At 44.4% G+C, this 16,321-nt stretch overlaps 1 pseudogene; it reads right to left on the reverse strand.

Annotated features, from left to right (window-relative positions):
- Positions 1–3,378: 3,378 nt before the first annotated feature.
- Positions 3,379–3,489, reverse strand: LOC132654443 (small nucleolar RNA SNORA17; annotated as a pseudogene).
- Positions 3,490–16,321: the final 12,832 nt, after the last annotated feature.

A 16,321-nucleotide genomic window follows, 5' to 3' on the forward strand; every position in this document is an offset into this window, starting at 1 on the left:
TTCATCTCGTAGTATTCTAACTCACCACTTCTTCTCCTTGTCCTTATTGCCCTTCACAGCTCATTCTCATAAGCTAAGACAAGGTTATTTAGGGCATTCCTCTACAAGAAACTCAACTTTAGACGTCAAGACTCAGGAGTAAGGGGATGTAAAAAAAAAAGTACACTAGGCTAAACAAATTGTAAGAAACTGGAATGGCTACATTGATTTCAAGCAAGTTCAACCCCAGGAAAAACAAAACAAAACAAGATTACCGGTAATAAAAAATAATAATAATAAAAGGACCAATTCTCCAAGAGGACAAAAATCTTACAACATCTAATATAAACATCTAATTTGAGTATCAAAATTATAATACAAAAACTGATAGAAGAGGAAAAAAGACAAATTCAAACAAAATTCAAAAGCTACTTGTTCTGTTTCATCTAAATTATCTAACTTATGGATTATAAATTTTCATATTATTCCTTTATCATCAGAATCAAATTCAAATTGAAGATGAGCTCTTAAGGTTTCACCGTCTCTATGTCAATAACTGAGAGTTTCATGGCAGAAAATAAGCAAGTATCTAAATGACCCAAATGGCAGTGTCAGTTAACTTTATCTAATTAGCATTTATGGAATAGTCCAGCAAGGGCAGCAAATACATTCATCTTATGCCTCTATGTAACAAATACCAAGACAGATTCCCATTTCAAACTCCAAATACTCAACAAATGGAAAAGTCTAAAAACCATACAAGCATTTCTCAGATAAAACAAAAAGTCTGCATGAATATTATTGCTCAAAATAGCATATTTATAAATACAAATAAAAATAAAAAGCATCCTTCAAGGCATGCATTGATCGAAGAAGACATTTTAAGAGAAGTTAAAAAGACTCCAGCTAACCACATGGACCATCACAACTTACTATACCCTAGTCCTAAGTCCTGACCAACTGAGCTGATCAGGCAGTTAACTCACTAAAATTTATACCACACAGAAAAAGAAGTGCTTAGAGGGAAATTTGCAAACTCAAAAACCGATATTTTGGCCTAACTTAGAAAACTAGAAAGAGTAGAAAAAAAAAATCAAACCTAAATCAAGAAGTAAATAAGGAAAATAATATTATATCAGAAATTAATGTATCTAAATAGTGAGTAAAAAGAGAAAATAAACAAAAAGAAGAGCTGGCTTTTCATTATTGAACTGTTCTTGGGACTAGCATCCCAAGAACAAGAAAAATGAAACATTAAAAAAAAAACACCACTAATCTCATAAAACAAAAAGATAGATAAATAACATGAAAAATTATAATTTATAAATTTCATAGCTCACAGGAAACAGATAAAGTCTACAAAAGACTCAAATGCCAAAATGCATTTAAGAAGATACAACTGACTTCAATCAATTTGTGCCTAGTAAGGAGATCTGACCTCCCAAAGGGAAGCATGGACGATGTCATCACTGAGTCCTACCAAGCATTCAAGGAAATGATGCTGCCATCTTTCCCAGAAAATAGAAGCCAGGGATAGCTCTATGGTTGGGAATGACTGCTGCTCTTTCAGAGGACCAGGATTCAGTTCCCAGCACCCACATTACAAAGCTCACAACTCCCCTAACTCCAGCTCCAGGGACTCTCATGCCTCTGGTTTCCATTCTCCAAAGGTAGCCGAATGCATGTGCACACACACATACACAAAATTAAAGACACAATAAAGAAAGCTGAAACAGACTGGCCACGCCCCTCTTTATTCCATGAACTGTTACTCTCATACTAAAACCAAGCAAAACCATTACAAGAAACAGAATCAAAAGGCCAATATTTCCAGTGAACACAGGGACAAATATCCTCAACAACTCGGCATCCTGGTAAGATGGTGGATGACAAGTTTCCTCCATGAGTGCAGTCAAGGAAGACAGTCAGAATACGAAGGAATAGATTCTACTCCAGTGAGAACTGTGTCAATAACTCACAAAGTGTGTGACAGACACCTGAAAGGTTCAGAGAAAAAGATTGAGCCCACCTCTCACAATCCCAGCTCCCTGGCCCTCCAGATAGAGAATTCCCACCCAGAAGTCTCTCATCTGAGTTATGCTGGGGAGTTAATCATCAAGAGTAGAAAGCTCACTAAGAAGACTTTCAAATGAAAGTGGAAGAGATACCCAATCAACAAATGTGTTAATCACAGCACAGAAACACAAGAAACATGAAAATGTCAGACAACAAAAGTCTTCCAAAGATAATATCACCATGCCAATGATTTCAAAGAGAATACAAATATGCAAACAGATAAAGGAATTAGAGAAATAAGGGTAAGAAAGTTGACAAAAATTGATGAGAAATTCAGCAATATGGGTATGAACATCAACAAAATGTAAGATAATATCATTGATGATATTATGATTTGGAAAAAACAGAAATGTTGAAAATTAAAAATTAATAAAGAAAATATTTTATGAAATATGACCAACAGGCTACACCAAGAAGAAGAAAGAAAATAAGTGAGACAGAGGAAAATATCAAGGAGATACTATATTAAAACAGAAATTGAAAATATCCAAATAATAATCATCACCACAACTTCTAACACCTCTGAGGATGCAGAGAACAGAACTGAGAATCCATGGGTAGAAAAAAGGACCAAAATTTAAAAATGAAACAAAACAAGAGCGTTTCACTGAATGAAACGACAGCAGGATGCTTTCTAAGTCCAAGAAATATGCATCCAAGCATCAGCGACACTTGACAACCATAAAGAGATGTGACCAGAGAAGAATTCCTTCATACCAAATTGCAGCCAAAATCCCTAAAGGACAAAATAGAAACAATATCTATCATCAAATAATTAAAGCATGAGGAGAACATGCTAACTCACCTACAAAGCAACACTTCAGAGTAACATCAAACCTCTCAATAGAAACCTTAAAAGCCCCAGTAGCAGCACAGGCCAGGACCCCATCATGATCCTAGGTGACCTCACCAGTTACTCACACCAGGCTGTTCCTCACTACCCTGGAGTCTCCAGTTCTGCCTCAATTCATTGTGCCCACATCCTGTTTCTCTTCCATTTTTCCACCACTTACTTGCTCCTCTTAGTGGTATATGGGATGGCCTCAGGAATGGTCTCAGGAGTGCTGTGGCCCTAACTGTGCATTATGATACTAGGCAGGGGTCATCCTGGGTATGGTGTGCCCACCCCCAGGCCTACACAGGGTCAGATGGGTGGCCATCTCAGGCTAGCTCCTGGTCTGGGCCCCATGACACTGGTCTGGTCATCTAGAAAGCATCCCTCTCCTGAGCCACCCACAGTGGCCCCATGCAGGGGTGTGTCTGTGGGGGGATTCGTCTGTCTCAGGCTCACTCCCGCCTGGGGCCTGCCCACTGTTGTCAGGGAGTGTTAGGCCACGAGTCATTCAGATGTTCACGGGTCAGAACCCTGTGTGTAGACAGTGTCTCTCTTCTCTGCATATGAGACACAGCAGCCACACCCGCAGTGCCCCTAGGGGCAGGCTAAGTTGACTTTTTGATCAAAAGTGAGCAGTGAGTATTTTTCAGTTAGTGCCAAGAGCATCTTAATGAAAACAAGAAGCCTAGAGGACTGTTTAATAGTGAATGTTAAACCCTCATTTTTCTCTACTTTTTATCATTAAGAGAGTCTACCACATCCACTGGGAAGTACAGACGTCCTCTAAAAATATGGCAAAAGGTAGTGACCCTCTCCCAGCCAAATGCAAACATTCCAAAACTGGGCTCATTGCTGCAGGGATTTCTGGCTTGATTCCGATGTTTTAAAAGACCATCGGCTTTAGTTACGTTACTTTTCACTGTACGCCAAGTTTGCTTTGAAGAAGAAACTATCTTACCATTCTGTTGAATTTTTTTAAGGAAACCATTGTTTAAATTTGTAAGAATTTCACATTTTATTGAGGTTTTTATTCCATAGCTGCTCAAGGTTAAAACGCAAAAACTAAAATTAAAATAAAAAATCCTTTTGAAACACAACCCTTAGGGGCCAGAGAGAGGACTCGGTAGTTAAGAGCTGTAGCTGCTCTTGCAGAAAACCCAAGTTCAGTTCCCAGCACCCACTCAGCTGCTCACAACCACCTGTAACTCCAGCTCAAGGAGACACAGTGCCCTCTTCTGGCCGCTGCGGGTACTAGATGCATGTGGTGTACGAAAACTCAGCACACAGTTGCAGATGAACAATACATTTTTTGAAAGCACTTCTGTAACAGTAACTAAACCAGTTACCTAAATTGCATATTTACCTAAGAAAGGAAATACTACAGGGTCCTGCTCTGAAGTTCATGAATGGCTACCCCTTCCACAAAGAGCTGCTTCTGGCCCTGAGCCATTCTGGAAGTGCTTCAGGTGAGGTACCCACAGTCCTGTCGCTGGGAAGATTACAGATCTTGCCTCGAAACCTTATTACGTATGCTTATTTTGGGTCTATGAATCATGAATTGAAACGAGTATTTTTAAAGATCAAAGGGAATGAAGATCTGATCAATTACCAGAGAGTCTAACAACCCGCCAAGGAGGGGAAGAGAATTCTCCTCGAGCATTGCCGTAATCAGGATGGCCTCCGCGGCTCCAGCAAGGAGAAAGTAAAGCAGGGTTAGGATATAATCCACAAAACTGCCTGACATGCTCAGATCTGAAGATAAGCACACATCAAAAAGAAAGCAGAAGGCGACTACAGAAGAATGCCATGAGGACTTTGTAAAGTACCAGAAAAATTCAGTCCAGAATAAGTAGCAATTCCTGGGAAAGAAGAAAATCACTGAAGCTGACAAAACAGTATTTTCAGCTACTTAGATATTAAAAAGAGGTCTCCTGCTTCCAGATAACTCAGATAATTCTGATAGGAAAAAAAAAGCACATAGATGGAATATATATTACACAAACTTTTTACATAAAAACGCGTCCTTAATTTCATACAAAACATGGAAACTGAAAGCCAAAGCAGTAAATAATGAGGCATCCATATCCTACAGGAAAACATGAGGAATCTAAGAAATGAAGGTGAGAATAAAAGTTCAGTTAGATTAATAATGAGGTCCTTTTGCCTTTAAGAGTATACATTTATGCTTTGGGGACATGGGACCATGAAGAGATAGAAGGGTGAAGAAAATGTGGTTCATATATGTAATGCAATTTTACTAAACTGTACAGCAAATCACGTCATAGCATTTGCAGAAAATAGGTGCAACTGGGATCGATATGTTAAATAGATGAAGGAGGAGGAGAAGGAGAAGAAAGCAAGACTCAGGACAAATGTTGCATGTTTTTTTCTATGCATAATCTAGGTGTGTGTGAGAGAGAGAGAGAAAGGGAGAGAGAGACTGAGGAGTAGGGGCATAAAGTACAAGAGGAAGAAAGAAGTCTAAAGAGGGTTCTTATGGGGAACATGAGACAGAAATAGAAAATAAATGTGACACGGAAGGAATGACTTTTTGAGAGGAGGGTGGGCAGCTTGATCAGGGGTAGGGAAGAGTAAAAACACAGTATAACGCTTTACATGTTTGGAAATGCCATGATGAGACCCATCGTTTTACGTGCTATCAAATCACTAGAGATAGTTCCCATTATGCTTACGTGGAACTCAATAGGAAGCTCTGTGCGCTCTGTCAAACTCATTAAAGAACATATAATATATACGTGTCTTTCCTTTCTTGTATGTTGTTGCTGCTTGCCTGCTTGTTTTTAAACCACTTCCTACTTTTTTCATTCATACGTGTGTCTATATGCCCGTGTGAGTGTCTGTGTGTTCACCTACAAGCTCTTGCCACACAGCACAAGTGTGGGTGTCAGAAGGCAGCTTAAAGAGCTGATTATCTCCTCCCACCATGTTGGTACCAGCTATCAAGCTCAGGTGGTGAGGCCGGCTGGCAAGCGAGTGCCTTCGCCCACTGGGTCATGCTGCTAGTCCCATCAACATTATCAAGGCTTTTTAAAACACTCCATTTTAAGCATGGGTGCCCTTGTGTACACACAGGACCCCATGAAGGGACATCAGGTCCTCTGGGACTGAGCTACAGGTGGCTTCAGTTGCCATGTGGAAACTGTACTTGGGTCCTGTGCAAGAGCCCACAGTGCGTGTTCTCCAGGACCCCATTAGAAGTTTTCATGCTGAAGCATCAGAGCCTTTGGTGGGGTGGAGCTTCCTAAGCAGAGACCCCTGTGGTGCTGCCGGCTCGGCTATCTTCCGCAGGCATGGTATCACGCCCTCCGTGCCCACAGGCACATGTGTCTCCTGGTGCAAGAATGGCGGCAGAGGAGCTCCATCCTTGAGCACGGCGATGCTGGTGGTCTAGTTCCCGTCTCCTGTCACTGACCCACACACAGTGACCTCTCACTCCTCCCCAGAATCTAATCTGGGACATGTTTTTCCTTCCTATGTGTCATGGCTTCAGAGCTGCCCCCTTTCCACACACTTCCCTTTATGTTTTAATAGCACCCACCAGAAGCAATGATTAATAACACTCCAAGTTAATTAATGGGGTGTAAATTATATGAGGGGTGTATTATAAAATCATAACCAAGGCTTAGGTGTGGACTCTCCCTCCTCTGCACATTCCCAGGTAACATTCATTCTATTAACACTTAAAACATCATCTCCATCCTACCGTCCTCATCAACAGCGTGTGACAAGGTTCAAAGGCTTTCCCGGAGCTTCTGTAGCCTGCTGAGTGGTCATTAATTAATTAATCAAATGCCACACTCCAAAGCAGCAAACAATGTTGAAATAAGACCCATGGGGGGCTGTCTGTATTAGGCAAAACTTCTTGTCATACATGATTTCCGGTGGCCAGGTGTGGAAGGCCACACAATGGAGGTGCACACAGCCCCTCAGTTGTTGCTTCCCTTGACTCTGAGCGCGTTTCTGCTATTTTAAAGATAAAGACAGGTGGGAACCAAGCAGAAGCATTCTCTGTCCATTTCATAGAGACTATTGGATCTGACCTATTTGACTTCAGAGGAGCTTGACTGCCTGTGTCACACTCTCTCCTGACCTTGAATGCCCTTTGGTTCTTTTTTCTACAGGCAAACGGGTTAAGTTTCCCAGTCCGTCCCTGTATTTCCCCAGCTAGGAAAGTCCTATAAAAAAGCTGACTCAAAGTTCAGACATCAGATACTTCTTTATGTTGAATATCTAGGTCCTTGGAACATCCATTCGTCACATCGGGCTCATTTCCAATCATCTTGCAGAACTGTAATATATAACCTAAAGTTAACTCTCAGGGCCCAAGGATTGTCTCCGCTCTGGAAGAATACTTCAAATACAGCACATGAACAATTGGTTTGAATTTCCTCACCCAAACATGGCTCCCTTTTGAATGTAATCTTATTTGTCTGTTTCACAGATTTTCAGAGCAGAACGGAACACAGGGGCCTGTGCCAACAGTTCCTGGAGCAGGACAATCGTTCCCCTCATTCAAACCATTTCAGGCCTATTACCAGGCACATGCACTTCCTCAGCTGCAATGCTATACTGCTGGTATCCACTGAAATAAAACCCTAAGTCCTTCTTACCCAGGTACCAATAAGGCAAGCTCCCCTCAGCCTGCAGGGATGCAGCTCTGTGTGCACATGACAGGGAGACAGGGGACCAAGTCAGTGAGACACTAGATTCTAATGGCAACTTGAAAACGCCTCCGTGTTACTTCTCTTTGTGTTGGCATGCCATTATACACGAAGCTTCCCCACATGGAAATTTGATGAGCATTTCTTTATATATAATTATCAGAGTTTTTGACAAAAATAAAAAAGCCTAGCAAATAGACTCCACTGGCTGGCCTCTGGAGACCGCCTTCTATTCTGGAATGTCCATGTCCTTCTGTCCCATTTTAGTTCTTCATCCTAAGTCCGATGAGCAGAACGCAGGAGACAGAAGGAACGCCGTTCTGGAAGGAGCCCCATTGACAGCAAAACTGACCTAAGAACCTGGTAGAAGCCCTTTGAGCAGCCTCCCCTGGGAAGGCATGTTGGCCCTCCGAGAAGCTGAACTGAAGACCATTAGGTCAGGTTTTCTTTGCTAATCATTAACTCCTCACAAAGCAGCTTTCTTCGGAGTGCCCCCTCCCCTCCGCACACAGGAGGTTCTGCCCCTACATGTGAACTGGAGCCGTGAGGCAGGCTTCTTTACTGTATCCTCCCAAGTGTTTTTTTTTTTTTCAAGTCCATTTATGTGTCTGAGCAATCACCTGCTGACCCAGTCGAGGGAGTGGACCAAGGAGCCATGCTCGTGGCTCGGGAAGCAGCCAGTCTGCAGCAGCCCACAGCCCCATGTGAACGCCACAAGACTTCCAGGCCAGTTGACGCATTGGGTGTCCGCGCCTGTCTGCTGGCGTGTCTCCTGGGGCCCAACGCCTTGCCTACATGCAGCTCAGCTGGTGCAGGACCTGCCTAGTATGTTAGTTCCTCGTCTCATACCTGACACGGAGCTGACTCATGACAGTCCATCATGGTGGGAAAGTCGTGGCATCAGGAAGTGGCCGGTCCAGGAAGCAGAACCTAGTGAATGAATATTGCTGCTCTGCCCCTTCCTCCATTCCTTCAGTCTGCAATCCTGGCTGTGACAGTCCCACCCACATTTAGGGTCTCCCCTCCACAGCTAACCTTATCCAGACTGTGCTGCAGGGGCTGAGGCGGCAGGAGACCAGCCCTCAGAGGCGTGCCCAAAGGCTCTGTTTCCAGGAGACTCTACACCCTCCAAGCTGACAACACTGACCATCATGTCTGGCATGGAGGAAGTCCTGGGTTTCCTCTGTAAATGAAAATGAAACATGACATACCCGTAAACCCAGCACTGGGGAGGTGAAGGCAAGAGGATTGGAAGTTCCAGGCCAGACTCCACTACAGGAGCAAATTTGAGGTTCCCAGTCTGGGTTCCATGAGATCCTATAACAACAATACAAAAAGGAAAGGAGGGAGAAAAAAGGAAATGAAAAGAAAAATAAAAGAACAGAACCAAAAAAAGAAAAACCAAAGTCTGAGTCACATAAAACTCCATGCTTTTGGTATTTCTGACTAGTTTGGGAAGAAAAGTTAACAAGAATAATTCAAAAGAGCAAGAGACAACCTAACACAAAACATTTTTGTCATGAATTAAAAACAAAACAACAACAACAAAAAACTTCTTTACATGTTTTCCTGCCCTACAAAATCAAAGCAGCTCTTGAAAAAATTTCCCCTCCTTACACTCCCTGTGGGGAGTCTGCACAGGTGGCTGGCCTTGAGCCCCCTGTCACCTCCCCTGAGGGTAGCTGACCCTCCTGTCACAGCTGTGCTCCAGGCTGGTGACAGAGCAGAGGACAGCTCAGGCCCAGAGGTGAGGAGAGGAGGGACCATCACTTCCCACATCCCTGGTTTCTTGGGTTTCTGACTCCCATGTCCCTAGTCCCTTGCTTTCTTTGCTCCTCTCTCTGTACTGGGAGGGGGACAGCAAAGCCAAGGCCTCCTGCATGCTAGCTTCCTGCTAGCCAGGTGCTCTACCACTGAACTCTACCCACAGGCCTGTTTCAGCTTTGAGTTTGAGACAGGAGCATAAGAAATGGCCTGGACTGGTCTTGAACTCACACTGTATGAGCGGCAGATCTCCAAGCTGCTAGGATGACAGGCTTCTGTCACAGACCCCGTTCTGTCCCTGGCACTCCTGTCAGCTTTTCATTCTTGCTCTTTTCTTTCCACCTTAATATCTCTAGCCCACATTCGTGAATGCATGTGTATGTGTGTTTGTGTGAGTGTATGAGTGTTTTATGTGTGTGTATGTGTGTTTGCGTGCGTGCCTGTGTGCGTGCCTGCACGTGTGTGTATGTCCTCTGCTTCCCCACCCTTTCCTCTGTGGATGCCTCTGGCTCCCACACACCCAGCCATTCCTACATTGCTCCTCAGTCCCGGATATACTCACTCCCCCATCTGCCTCTGCTTCTTCCCAAATCTCTTTTTCATTCTTCTAATTCTGTACAGTTCACGGATTCAGGGAAGAACCAGTCCCCTGACAGCGCAGTGAGTTTTGTTGTTCCTGTTGTTGTCTTTTGAAAAGTGGGGAATTGATATTCAGGACATTGGAAATGTTGACAGAGCCATAAAGGAACATACACCAGAGCCACCAAACTTAGTACAAGCAAAGCAGTTAAGTGCTGGTGTGGCAGCATATGCCTGGGTTCCCAGCACTGATGAGGCTGAAGCAGGAGGATCAAGAGTTCAAGGCCAGCCTGCACTACGGAACAAGAGCCTATCTACGATAAAATAAAATCCTCTCTCTCTCTCTCTCTCTCTCTCTCTCTCTCTAGCACATACACACATTAAGTGCCAATGTCAGTTGAAGCATGGCCATCAATATTTTTTATACTAAAATTTTATTCCAGCCAGATATGGCAGCCCATACCCATAATTCCAGCACTTGGGGGACAGAAGCAGAAAGGTCAGAGCTTGGTGGCAGCCTGGACTACAGGATGACTGTCTCAAAAACCAAACCAGACCAAACCAGACCAGACCAAACCAAACCAAACCAAACTAGACCAGACCAAACCAAACCAAACCAGACCAGACCAGACCAGACCAGACCAGACCAGACCAAACCAAACCAAAGCAAAAGCCAGTAGAATAAAAACTTTAAATAGATAAATTGTTATTTGTTTACCTGAAATTCAAATTGAATGAGGTTTTTCTTTTTAGCTAACCACCACTGCCATTTGGTGGCATCAAGTAAAGGCTTACAGAACATGTGCAGTGCACCTAAACTGCTCAGGTGACAGCATCAGAGACGCCATGGGGACTGGAAACCGGGGCTTCCCCTGAGTAACACACAGTGCACGGGCCAGAGAAGTTTTTAAAAGCAAGGAAGAATTATAAAACAATGCAAAGCAGCACAGACTTCCACTTCCCCAGACAGACCCATGGAGCTTGGGAGGTTCAGGCACGAATCCAGCCCACGGCTCAGGACTCGCTCATGGGTCGGGGCCGTGCTGTTGCTTAGGGAACAGGGCCATGAGCTCCAAAGGGGGAGTCCTTAGTCCCAGGATCCTGACAGCCTTGCCAGCCTCTGCCTCCTCATACTGATTCTTGCTCAGGACCTATGGCCCCTCGGATCCATTTCTTCTTATCTTAAATTTTAAAAGTTAACTATTCTTTTTTTTTTTAAGTTAACTATTCTAGTTGGATTTCATTATGGCATTTTCACGCATGCATGTAATAACGCTTGGCCCAGGCTTACCCCTGAGCCATCTCTCCCCTCGTCCCTTTCTGCTAACAGTGCCCTTCTGATTTCATGGCTCTCTCTCTCCATTAAGTTTCTTTTTTTAACTTAATTAATTTATGTATTCACTTTACATCCTGATTGTAGCCCCCCCTCCTCTCCTCCCGGTCCCACCTTCCCTCCCTTTTTCTCTCTTCCCTCTCTCTTTTTCTTCACACCCACCTATCCCAGCTCATCAAGTTACGTGAGGACTGACCGTGTCCCTGCCCCTTCCTAAACTTTGTTTTCTTCCCCCTCCCCCTCTCTTTTTGATTTTTTGAGACAGGGTTTCTCTGTTTTAGGTCTGGCTGTCCTGGACTCCCTCTGTAGAGCAGGCTGGCCTCAGACCTGCCTGCAGCTGACTCAGCACTGGAATCCATTACCTATAGGCAGAACCAGACCCACTTTCATCTGTGTACCTCTAGCTCAAGACTTCCTGAACTGAGCAGAATATGTGCTGCATATTATTGGATGTGTGAGCTCCTCCTGCCAGCCTGTGAACTAAGGCCCACTGTCCTTTGTAGCCATGATGCTTCTTCTGTGTTGAAAACTAAATGAAAATGATCATAGGAGAAGAAAAATGGGCTGTTTTAGGGGTTGCCCTGTTCTTACATCATTTAAACAGGTTGGCGGCAAACAGCTGTCATGTGCAGCAGATTCTTCTTATAGTAAAATAAAGTATGCGTGACACACATTTGGTTGGAAGCATCTAATTCTTTTTTTGTGCCTATACTCCAATTCCTTAATTATTACAAAAACTCCACTGGAGATGTGACCTCCAATTTTTCCTAACATATATAGGAAACAAATATGTTACTGGGATTTGAATAACCGCATTTGCATGGTAATATGTTTATGAGAACATGATGGTTATTTACAGGGCTTTGTTCTATTTGGAATTATTGTTTGTAAATATGTGTTTTGTCTATAGGAAATTTTTTTTCCATGAGGCTGTAAGTCCTTTTTTTTTTTTTGTGAGCTGTGTTTGGAAGATCTCCAGGCACCACAAATTACTGAGGAACAATGCAGGGTTTCAAAGGCATGTTTGTTTGCACTGTGATATGGAATTCTTGACCAAGCTCAGGTGGTCAAGGCCTTCACATGCACCCACACAGCAGAAGGCTTTCCTGTCCAATTACTCACTGTCCTCTCCTTCTTCTGTCCCCACGACTCTACAGCACTATGCCTTCCAGGGGTCAAAATCAAAGAGGAAATTCTAGTCAGGTACAACGAAGCCCTTGAGGACTTAGCCCATCGGTGGACAGTCAGTGAGGGATGCAGATTAGTCAATGAAAGATCTCCGAAAGCATCCATTCCCCAAGCCATGACCCCGGCCTGCCGAGTCAGCACGCCGGCAGGAATTCCAAACATCAAGGTCTCCAGTGCTTAGACTGAAAGCCCAGTGCTCACCCACCAAACCTCTCCGGTAGCTCTTCAAGGGGGTCACATTTACTGTAGAAAAACGGCACAAATTATGAACAGTACAGTGGGTGCCATATGCTTGCTCTTAACAACTTAATACTCTCTTCTCTTCTACTGAACGATTGTTCTGGGTTTTGATCAGGCTTCTTTTATTCATGGAAATAATTTTTTAAACCTGACCTAATAGTTAATTCGGTAATGACATTTCATTATATTGCAGCTGGTTATATTTCTGACCAATTATTTTGATTATCTTCTAACAAGCACAGTGGCTATTCTGCAATTCAAACTATTTTTTTTTTTTTTTGGAAGGAGAATGCTTGTCTTACTGACTTGGGATTGATTAAAAACCCCGCTTTGATAAAGAGTGACAGGTGTGTGGCTGTGTGTAAGAAAATAGTTGTATTCGTGTGGCAGCGACGTCAATGGTCTCATGGCTTGTAACATTACCCAACAGCGTCATTTTGTACACAATCACTTATGTATGATACCTATTATACACAGCTATAAATCTACTTAATCCTCCCATGGTATCTTAAATGGATCTTTAAGGAGATGAGGGGTCAATTCGTCTCCTCACTGAACAAATCGGACAACTTATCACCATCTAATAAACGGAAATTAATCACATGAAAAGGCGCACAGTTCTCGACGGACCGGCTGTGAGGAGTAGGACTTTACCTAAATTATCCTGCCCCTGCTAAAACGGAATAACTCCTCTTTTCAGAACTGTAGATTAAGAACAATGAACACTTGTCTTTGTGTCACCGATATTTTCAAAGTGATTTTCAGGGCTGATTTTGGCATCCGCTGCATTCTGTTATTTAATTAACCTGGTTTCAAAATAAACAAAGGCACCATGTGTGCGTTTAAATCCTTTCCCTGTGGATAATTGTGAGGCCTTTCCGATGGAGGAGCAGCACCCCCTCTAGTGGATAACGGAGAAACACGTGAAAGCCATGGGCCTGAAAGCCCGTGGGGTTTCCTAAGCCCTCAGGCCCTCTTGAGCGGCTGATGGGTTAATTTCCTCCCATCACAGCTCTTGCTTGGACACATGGTCTCGGAGCAAGGGCTGTGTCCCACACGTCTGTCATGTTAAGAGGCTGAACATGGAAGGTAACACATGTAATAAAGAAAACAAGCCTGGCTGCTTCTAAAATAGCGGAGGGCAGCCTGTGGACACCAATCCCAATTGGTCACCTCCTGTCAGGCCCTCAACAGAGAACCACACTGTGTGTGTGTGTGTGTGTGTGTGTGTATAAAACAAACAAACAAAAAAATCAAACCCCCACTTTTTACACTAGGAACTTTGTAATCTTTAAGAATTCGAACATATATTATGTTGTTGAATTAAATGAACCAGTCATTAGCTTCTGGATTTTTCATTTCTATAAAGAGTTGTTTAGAAGTATTGTTTATAGTTTCCTACAAAAGAAACATTTATTTTTAGTTGAATAACATAATATATGTTTCACACACACACACACACACACACACACACACACCAAGGAGGGGGCTGGCTTATTCCCTGGGATTCATCTATCAGCAAATGGTCCATTAGCTATGGAGATTTAAGGTCATTCAGTTCACATGATGGTTGGCTCTAAGTTCCGATAAGTAGAATAAACAAACACCCACTCAAGTGTAAACCAGTTCCGTCTTCTGCTTGCGCTTTAGAGGCCGGGTTCTTATTGCCAGCATCCCGAGAGTGTCCTTCCTTGTCTTGTCTACTCTGCTCATAGGTGAGGAGCTGGTGGCATCCTCGGCAGCCATAGTGCTGAAAAACGTGTTAAAGGACGCTGAGACAGCTCCGGATAGCCCTTCACATTTCCCCCTTCTTTGGGTGAGATTTGATTGGCCTATTTAAGTATATTCTCGGGGCTGGAGAGGGCACAGGAATTAAGAGTGCACACTGCTCTGCAGAGCCCCTGAGTGCCTTCCCTCTATTCATGTCTGATTATTACTAAAAACCAATAGTAAGAAATCTTTATATTTCAAAACATAGGAGAACAGGGCAAATGTATATGTTACACATCCTGAGGTGGCTCACAAAATTAGGGCCTATCTCCTTCCTGTGGTAACCCTTGGTGTCATCCTATTGATTTTCACATCTATTAAACAGACAACAGAGAGGGGTGGATTTTAAAGCTATCCTAGGAAGAGTGAAATCGTCAGTTGACTTCCACATAAGTTGTAATATCCACGTAAGTCTCACAGAGCAATGAAGACCTTTACCGGACATCATGAAAAGGCTTGTAGTGAAGACACTCCCACATCCTGAATCCCTTACGGGCACGGGAGCTGTGGCTGGTAAGAACGGAAAACTCGCACGCAGTGGGAGGATGAATGGCAAGCACAGCTAGACGCCAGCACACTGATGCTGGCTACCAGCTCAGAAAACACGCACATTTACTTCTGGCACTGGTCTGGTTTGAACTGGATTGTTGAGAGAGGTTTGAGTTGTTCATTCTATAGTTTGGGCTTAGCTGGTACTTGCTATGTCCAGGATGGTCTTGAACTCACAGGAATCCTCCTGCTTCAGCCTCCCAGTGCTAAGGTTGTGAATGTGTAGTACCATGCCTGTCTTGGCCTTTTTCTTTATCTGCAAAATGACAGTGCTCCCTGCCTCTATCATAGAACTGGTGAGAGCAAACTGGCCACAAACACCGGTTCCTTGGTTCCTCGGTCCTTAAGATTGCCCTATGGAGAGGGGGGGCTAGGTGCTATAAATATTCATACTAAAGTAGGACTTTAGCCTCAGAGAATCTCCAAGAATGCTGAGAAACAACGTCAAGGTTGACCAACCCTCAGCTCTGCTAAAGCCGGCACGCACAGACTTGTGGAAGCAGACGATGAAGCATGAGGAAGGGAAGTGGGTGAGGCCCTTCCCCTGAGACAAGTCCCAACAGGAGTGCCCACAAATAAGGACGCGCTGATTTGTGCGGAGTGCGAGTTTGGCGCAAGGGCGGCTGCTTTGACTTTGTTGCGAGGTGCAGCGTGGTCAACAGCCTGTCACACACTCGTTAAAACTGATGTCGCAGTATTGGAGCCCGGGCTACACGTGAACGCCGTGATGAGAACTCGGGTGTGGTGTTAACGTGTGAGCGCATTTCACTCTACCATGGTGGGCTATTCTGGAAGAAGGGGCTCTGCGGGGATAGAGGGGGCGTGGAGGGCAACGGGGGACCGGAGGAGCAGGGCTGGGCTGTAAAGCCGGAGGGGCCGCGAGCTTCCGGGCCTGGCACCCAGGACCGTCTGTAGGAGAGCGGGCTCGGTGGGAAATGAGGGTCTGGTTGGGGTTGGTTGGGCTCGTGCGTCTTGCTGTGTTGCACAACCGCCCAGAGAGACGCTGGCTCCTGCCACAGAAGCGTTTCCTCTGCGGTGCTTTTCCAAATGCTAGGGGAAATTTACGCCCAATCAGTGCACAGGCCTAGGCAATCCTGAGCTTTCAAGGCCCACTTCCTCTTCTTAAGGCAGTTTTTGCCACAACTTACCAGCCGTGGTTGACGCCAGGCCCCCGTGGGCACCACAAGTGCCAGTGTTGAGGGCGGGCTGTGGAAGGACGGGACGGGCTGGCAACACTCCTTTGCTGTGTGCGCTTCCCCACTCTGGCTGCCGACACCGTCTCAGCCTCCGTCCACTGGCAGCTAGAGCTACTCCGGGTCTCCCAGC

This window comes from Meriones unguiculatus, chromosome 5 (assembly GCF_030254825.1).
Source record: "Meriones unguiculatus strain TT.TT164.6M chromosome 5, Bangor_MerUng_6.1, whole genome shotgun sequence".
Lineage (NCBI taxonomy): Eukaryota > Metazoa > Chordata > Mammalia > Rodentia > Muridae > Meriones > Meriones unguiculatus.